Source organism: Rhinolophus sinicus, linkage group LG09 (assembly GCF_036562045.2).
Source record: "Rhinolophus sinicus isolate RSC01 linkage group LG09, ASM3656204v1, whole genome shotgun sequence".
In the NCBI taxonomy this organism is placed as follows: Eukaryota; Metazoa; Chordata; class Mammalia; order Chiroptera; family Rhinolophidae; genus Rhinolophus; species Rhinolophus sinicus.
In genome coordinates this window covers 43,174,893-43,182,822 of record NC_133758.1, presented here as the reverse complement: position 1 = coordinate 43,182,822, position 7,930 = coordinate 43,174,893, and the positions used below count along the sequence as shown (strand labels likewise).

Here is a 7,930-nt window from a genome sequence, read left to right as displayed (position 1 = left end):
CATCAACACTAACACAGCTATGAGACACTGATATACTAAGGTTATGAAACCTTACCAGCTGTTTGTACAATGCTACTAATGTAAGCACACAATGGCAAGTTTGCAAACTTAATTGTCAGATGTTCGTCAATCACTACATAAGTTTAAGGTGTACAGCATAATTGTTTGACTTACATATATTGTGAAATTATCACAGTAAATTTAGTTAACATACATTATTTATATAGGTACAAAAAAATGTAAAAGATAAAAAAGGTTTTGTTCCGGGACCGGCCCAGTGGCTCAGGTGGTTAGAGCTCCATGCTCGTAACTCCGAAAGCTGCCGGTTCGATTCCCATATGGGCCTGTGGGCTCTCAACCACAAGGTTGCCGGTTCGACTCCCACAGGGGATGGTGGGCTGCGCCCCCTGCAACTAGCAATGGCAACTGGACCTGGAGCTGAGCTGCACCCTCCATAACTAAGACTGAAAGGACAGCAACTTGACTTGGGGAAAAAAAAGTCCTGGAAGTACACACTGTTCCCCAATAAAGTCCTGTTCCCCTTCCCCAATAAAGTAAAATAAAAATAATAAAATAAAGATTTTGTTCCTTGTGATGAGAACTTTTAGGATCTATTTTCTTAACAACTTTCAAATATACCATACAGCAGTGTTGTACATTATATCCTAGCTCTTATTTATCTTACAACTGCAAGTTTGTACCTTTTCACCACTTTCATTCAATTTGACCCCCATCTTAACCCTCTGCTTCTGGGAACTGCAAATCTGCTGATCCCCTCTTTGAAAATAATACCCTCTTTCTGAAAATTTGTTCTAGGTTGCTACTTTCAGCCAAACACAAAATGTTTCCTCTTTAACAAACCATCCTGATAAGCTCTCTGGGCAAATACAGGAAGCATTGGATTTAGTTCAATCTCTCTATAAATGGGATAATGCTCTAAGTTATGAAAATGAAGGTGTTCTCACTTAACCCAGGATCAATAGGCCTGCCTGATTCTTGCTACCACTGAATTCATTACTCACTATCAAACCTCACTTTGAAAAATTGTATTCATTACAATGAAAATGAATCACAAAAAAGTTAATCTAATGCATAATTTATGGTATTACAAATAAATTGAACACTCTCCATACCTTAGGTATGCAAATCTCAAATATAAAAATCGGCAAATCTTTCTTCTTTTAACTCAGGTTCATATTTGAAGTAATAATCATGGGAATGCTGCATAACTCATGATCAAAAGTACTTCCCCAAAAGAATACTGAAATTACTTTTCCTATTAAAAATTCTATAGTAATTTCTCTTCCTTCTTCCTGTCATCATTTAAAAAAAATAATCTAAATTTTTATAAAGTCACTCAGAAACCTAATTTTCCAAAGATCCTAAAGAGATTAGAAACATATTCGACTTTGAATGAGAACACCTAATGAAAAGCTATTCATCTGTGCAATTAATAGAGCAGCCACGGTCTGACTGTGTCATTGGCTCTGGCTGTCAGTCCCACACTGAACACAAGGCACAGAGCTCCTTGTCTTAATCTTGATCTTCCTCACCTTACTGTGGGGTCCTTTCCAAATATTCTTACTCCATTCTGTTCAATACTGCCCTTTCCCTTTCCCAGAGGATAACATTTAAAGTCTGGTATGAAATTCCTCAAGTTCTAAATACAAATGTGCTTATGGAATAGACAGAAAAGCCAGTGAGAAGAAATGCTATCACATAGCATCAGATAGGGTGCTATGATAGGGAGAATTCTAAGATGTCCCCCAAGATTTCTGTCCCCTGTGATATGCACTCTGTATAATCCCTTCCCCTTAAGTGTGGGTGTGACTTGAGACTCTGGTGGGATAGTTATTCCCGTGATTATATTACATCACATGGAGAAGAGATTTTTGTATATGTAATTAAGGTCCCTAATCAGTTGACTTTGAGTTCATCAAAAGGGAAATGTCCTGGGTGGGCCTGACCTAATTAGATGAGCTCATAAAATCACTGGGTGGTCCTGAAGGAAGAGATTCAGAGGATGAGAGAGATTCTCCTGCTGGCCTCACAGGGACATACTGCCATGCTAGAGAGAGGACCACATGCCAGGAAAGGAGGGCAGCATCTAGGGTATGAGAAGGGTCCCCACTTGGCCAACAGCAAGAAAGTGAGAACCTCTGCCTATAACTGAAAGGAACTAAATTTTGCCAACAACCAGTGAGCATAGAAGATCCCAATCTCCAGTAGACATTGAAACCCTAGCCAAAACTTTGATTTCAGCCTTGTGAGGCCTTAAGCACAGCATCCAGTAAAAACTCGACCCAGTGATCATAGAAAATATGTGTGTTGGTCTCTGTCCCTGGTTCCTGGCAGACAGCTCCTAAACCCCTTTGTGATTTCCTAAGTGATAAGAGCACTAGGAGCATATTTTGTACTAGTATTTGGTTTTTGACCTCAGTTCCTGACACAGAGTTCCTTAAGCCTGTTTTGTCCCTTTTAAACAACCTGTTTTTATCTGAGTGGGCTTTTGCAGTATTTCTCCCCTAGTCACGTTGAAAGGGTAAAATTGCTGTGAACCAATGGCCATGATATGGTTCTGTGTCTCTGTTAGGTAGAGTACACAGGTCTTGGAACCAAAGAATGGAAGCAGTTCCTGTGTCTGCAATTTTAGGCTTTCCTTATCCATAGGTTCTGGTTCCCTGAGAGGGTACACTTCTATTAAGGGACTAAGCAAGAGTTTCACTGAATATAAAGCTATGACTGCCATTTAGGCATTCTTGTGCTAAGGGATTAGAAAACAGAGTCGAGACACTACTGGTGTAAGAAATTGACCTAGGTACTATGAGGAAACAAAATTACTGCTACATAATGGGTGCAGGGAAGAATATGTCTGGAACTTAGGGATTCATTGGGTTACCATTTTCATAACAGTAACCATGCCTGGCAAGAGCACAGAAGTTTTTTTCCAGTCAAGATAGTGGAGTAGGTAAATGCTGTGCTCACCTCCTCTCAGGACCACATAATTACAACTAAACCACTGGACAACCATTATTGAGGATAGCCTGAAGTCTAGCTGAACTAAAGCCCTACAACTATGGAAATACAGAAGAAGAGCCATCTCGAGACTGGTAGGAGGGGCAGATGAATGGAACAAGCTGGTCCCACACATGCATATGACCATTAAAAATTGGAAGGAATATCTCGGCTGCAGAGGTCCACCCCTGAGGAGCAAGGGGTCCCAGCCCAGGGTTTCAGTGCCAGGGATAGAAGTCCCCATAATTTCTGGCTGTGAAAATCAGCAGAGATTGTTGCTGAGTGAGACAGAGGTGGCTGCACTCTCAGCCATTCCTCTTAAAGGGACCATGCACAGACTCACTGATGGACTCACTGGCTCTGAGCTCCAGCACTGCAGCAGCAGCTCAAAAGGCACCAGGGACATAAAGGGAGGAACTGAGTTGTCTGGCTTGAGGTTGAGGGCTGGAGAAGCAGCTTTCTCCTGGATGGAGGAGCTGATGGAAGACATTATTTCTTTGTGGAGTCCTACCCTTCCCAGCATGCAGACACAGGCAGATGCTATATCTGAGTCTCCATGAAACTGGCTATCACCTTTTGCCTGCCCCACCCTAGTGATTCCCTGAGAACACGGTGCTCCATTCGACTTTCAGGCACACCCACGCAGCTTCCAATGGCTTTTCTGTATAAAAAGCCTGCCTTGGCTCATGCTGTGAATATTTCTAAAATCTCTCAAAGGTTCACAAAACCCAAACAAGCAGCATCTGGCTTCAGTGTGTCCCATACCTCTGGCTGAACATCCCTAAGGTTGGCACTAGTGACAGCTGACCTTGATTCATGGCTTGGCCTCTCAAGGCACTTCCAATCACAGTACCAGTGGCAGCCATCTCTGGATTGCTTTGTGGCTTATGCCAGGTATCCCTGGGCAGGGTACAAAGTGAAACTGATCTTAGCCTGCAGAGGATCCCCTCCCAGGAGGCCCCAGGATGTCCAGGCCCAGTGGCCAGATTCAGACTGGGCTGGAGCATCACCTGGCCACTTCCAAGGGCAACACACCCCAAAGAAAGACTGAGCAGGCACAAGTCCCATTAGAGCAAACCCTGCTCTGTAGGGACAGCCCCTGCAAAACAGTTCCTCCACTGTGGTCACAGCCAGTACTCACAACAAATCAGCCTGAGATTCAATCCCTCCCATTGACATTCCAACAGTAATCAAGTCTCAGCTACAATGGGAGGGAACACACAACTCACACAAGGGACACACTGGGCTCTGGTGACCAGAGAGACTGCACCACTGGATCCCACAAGACACCTACTACATAAGGCCACTCTACTAAGACCTAGAGATACAGCAGCTATACATAGAAACAAACAAAGGAGGCAGCCAAAATAGGGAGACGAAGAAACATTTGCCAAATAAAAGAGCAGAACAAAGCTCCAGAAAAAGAACAAAACAAAATGGAGACAAGCAATCTATCAGACACAGAGTTCCAAACACTGGTGACAAGGATGTTCAATGATCTCAGGAAGAACTTCAACAAAGAGGTAGGAAACATAAAAATAGAGATAGAAAACACAAAAAAAGAACGAGTCAAAAATAAAGACTACAGATGGCAAACAGACATATGAAGAAATGTTCAACCTCACTAACCATTAGAGAAATGCAAATAAAAACCACAATGAGATACCACCTCACCCCAGTCAGGATGGCTATCATCAATAAATCAACAAACAACAAGTGCTGGCGTGGATGCGGAGAAAAGGGAACGCTGGTGCACTGTTGGTGGGAATGCAGATTGGTGCAGCCACTATGGAAAACAGTTTGGAGGTATCTCAAAAATCTGAAAATGGAACTACCTTATGATCCAGCAATCCCACTCCTAGGTATCTATCCGGAGAAATCCAAAACTCCAATTCAAAAATCTTTATGCACTCCTATGTTTATTGCAGCACTATACACAATAGCCAAGACATGGAAACAACCGAAATGCCCATCAGTAGATGACTGGATTAAGAAACTGTGGTACATTTATACAATGGAGTATTATGCAGCCATAAAGAAGAAAGAAATCTTACCATTTGCAACAACATGGATGGACCTAGAGAACATTATGTTAAGTGAAATAAGTCAGAAAGAGAAAGACAAATACCATATGATCTCACTTATATGCGGAATCTAAAGAAAATAATAAGTGAATGAACTAATCAGAGACAGTTTTGGAAACATGGAGGAAAAACAGAGGGTTGCTAGAGGGGCCGGGGGTTGGGGACAAGGGGAAGGTGAGAGGTTTTGGGAACGTACGGGGGGATGGTGGATGGGGGGAGGGCGGTTCACACAGTGTGAGGGATGTAAATGATAAACGTCTAAGTTTTGCTCTGTCTTGTGCACCTGAAACTAATTAAAAAATAAATAAATAAATAAAATAAGAAAAAAAAAAAAATTTTCCTGAAGCACTGCATTAGTTGTATTCTACAAATTTTGAAATGCTGAACAGTAGTAGTCACACATTATTTGTGATTTTGCTTTTCATGCTTTCAGTTACCTGTAGTCAACCCAGTCCGAAAATATTAAATGGAAAATTCCAGAAATAAACAATTCATAAGTTTAAAAAATAATAATAAAATAAAATAAAGACTACAATAACTAAAATGAAGAATACATTAAAGGTAATCAACAGTAGGTTAGATGAAGTGAGGATAGAATTAGCAATTTAGAAGATAAGTTAGCAGAAAACACCCAAACAGAACAGCAAAAAGAAAAAAGAATACAAAAAAATGAGGACAGTTTAAGGGGTCTCTGGAACAATATCAAGCGTACCAACAGTCACATTGTAAGGGCACCAGGAGAAGAGAGAGAGCAAGGGATTGAAAAACCAATCTGAAGAAATAATGACAGAAAACTTCCCTAATGGTGGAGGAAATGGATATTCAAGCCCAGGATGCACAGAGTCCCAAACCAGATGAAACCAAACAGGCTCACACCAAGACAATTAAAATGCCAAAGGTTAAAGACAAAGAGAGAATCTTAAAAGCAGCAAGAGCAAAGCAGTTAGTTACCTACAAGGGAGCTCCCATAAGACTGTCAGCTGATTTCTCAACAGAAACTTTGCAGGCCAGAAGAGATTGGCAGGAAATACTCAAAGTGATAAAAAGCAAGGACCTACAATCAAGATTACCCTCCCCAGACAATCTAAAATTTAGAATTAAGGACAAAGAACTTCCCAGATAAGAAAAAGCTAAAGAAGGTCCTCCCCACTAAACCAGTACTATAAGAAATGTTAGCTTTTTCCCAACTTGCAAGATGGCGGGTGAAAAACCTGAGAAGCTGGACACTAAGGAGAAGAAACCTGAAGCCAAGAAGTCTGATGCTGGTGGCAAAGTTAAGAAGGCTAATCTCAAGACCAAAACGCCTAAAAAGGGGAAGCTCCGCTGCAGCCAAAACCCTGTCCTGATCAGAGGAATCGGCAGATGTTCCCGATCAGCTATATATTCCCAAAAGGCCATGTACAAGAGGAAGTATTCAGCAGCTAAATCCAGGATTGAAAAGAAAAGGAAGTGGAAGGTTCTTGCTACTGTCAAAACACCAGTTGGTGGCGACAACAATGGTGGCACCCGAGTGGTTAAAGTTCGTAAAATGCCTAGATACTATCCTACTGAAGATGTGCCTAGAAAGCTGTTGAGCCATGGCAAGAAAGCACGTGAGAAAACTTCAGGCCAGCATCACTCCCAGGACCATTCTGATCATCCTCACTGGGCAACATAGAGGCAAGAGGGTGGTTTTCCTGAAGCAGCTGAGCAGTGGCTTGCTGCTTGTGACTGGACTTCTGTCCCTCAATCGAGTTCCTCTGTGTAGAACACACCAGAAATTTGTCATCGTCACTTCCACCAAAATTGATATCAGTGGTGTGAAGATCCCCAAACGTCTCACTGATACTTACTTCAAGAAGAAGAAGCTGTGTAAGCCCAGACACCAGGAGGGCGAGATCTTCAACACAGAGAAAGAGAAATACAAGATTACAGAGCAGCGCAAAATTTATCAGAAAGCCGTGGACTCGCAAATTCTGCCAAAAATCAAAGCTGTTCCTCAGCTCCAGGGCTACCTCCGCTCTGTGTTTGCTCTCACAAATGGGGTTTATCCTCACAAACTGGTGTTCTAAATTAATTATGAAAAATCTAATTAAATGCCTGAACTGTTAAAAAAAAAAAAAAGAAAGAAATGTTACAGGGACTCTATTAAGACAAATTATATATACATAATATGGCAATATACATATGGCAATAACTACATAGCTATCAACAGTTACTTTAAATGTCAACGGATTAAATGCTCCAATCAAAAGATAGGGCGGCTGAATAGATAAGAAAATAAGACCCTTACATATGCTGTCTACAATAACCTTACTTCAGATAAAAAGACACACACAGACTGAGATTAAAGGGAAGGGGAAAAGATATTTCATGAAAATTGAAACAAACTTATACTTAAACTTGAAGCAATACTTATACCAGACAAAATCGACTTTAAAACAAAGGCTATAACAAGAGACAATAAGGACCCAGTAATCCCACTTGTGGGTAATTATCTGAAGAAATCCAAAATGCTACTTGGAGGGGATGTGTACATCCATATGTTAATTACAGCATTGTTTACAATGGCCAAGATGTGGAGGCATCCTTGGTGTCCGTTGATGGATGAATGAATGAATAAAGAGTCGGTGGTATGTATATACAATGGAATATTGCTCAGCCATCTGAGGCGGCATGGATGAACCTGAAGGGTATCAGACAGCAAAAGACAGATGCAATGTGATTTCGCTGATGTGTGGAATCCAAAGAACAAAATAAACAAATGAACAAGATAGAAACAAACTCATAAATACAGAGAATACTTTGATGGTTGCCAGAAGGGAGGAGGGTTGTGATTGGGTGAAAAAGGA

The 7,930-nt window shown here is 41.3% G+C and overlaps 1 pseudogene; it reads left to right on the top strand.

Annotated features, from left to right (window-relative positions):
- Positions 1-6,294: 6,294 nt before the first annotated feature.
- Positions 6,295-7,196, top strand: LOC109452339 (large ribosomal subunit protein eL6; annotated as a pseudogene).
- The last annotated feature ends 734 nt before the right edge of the window (positions 7,197-7,930 follow it).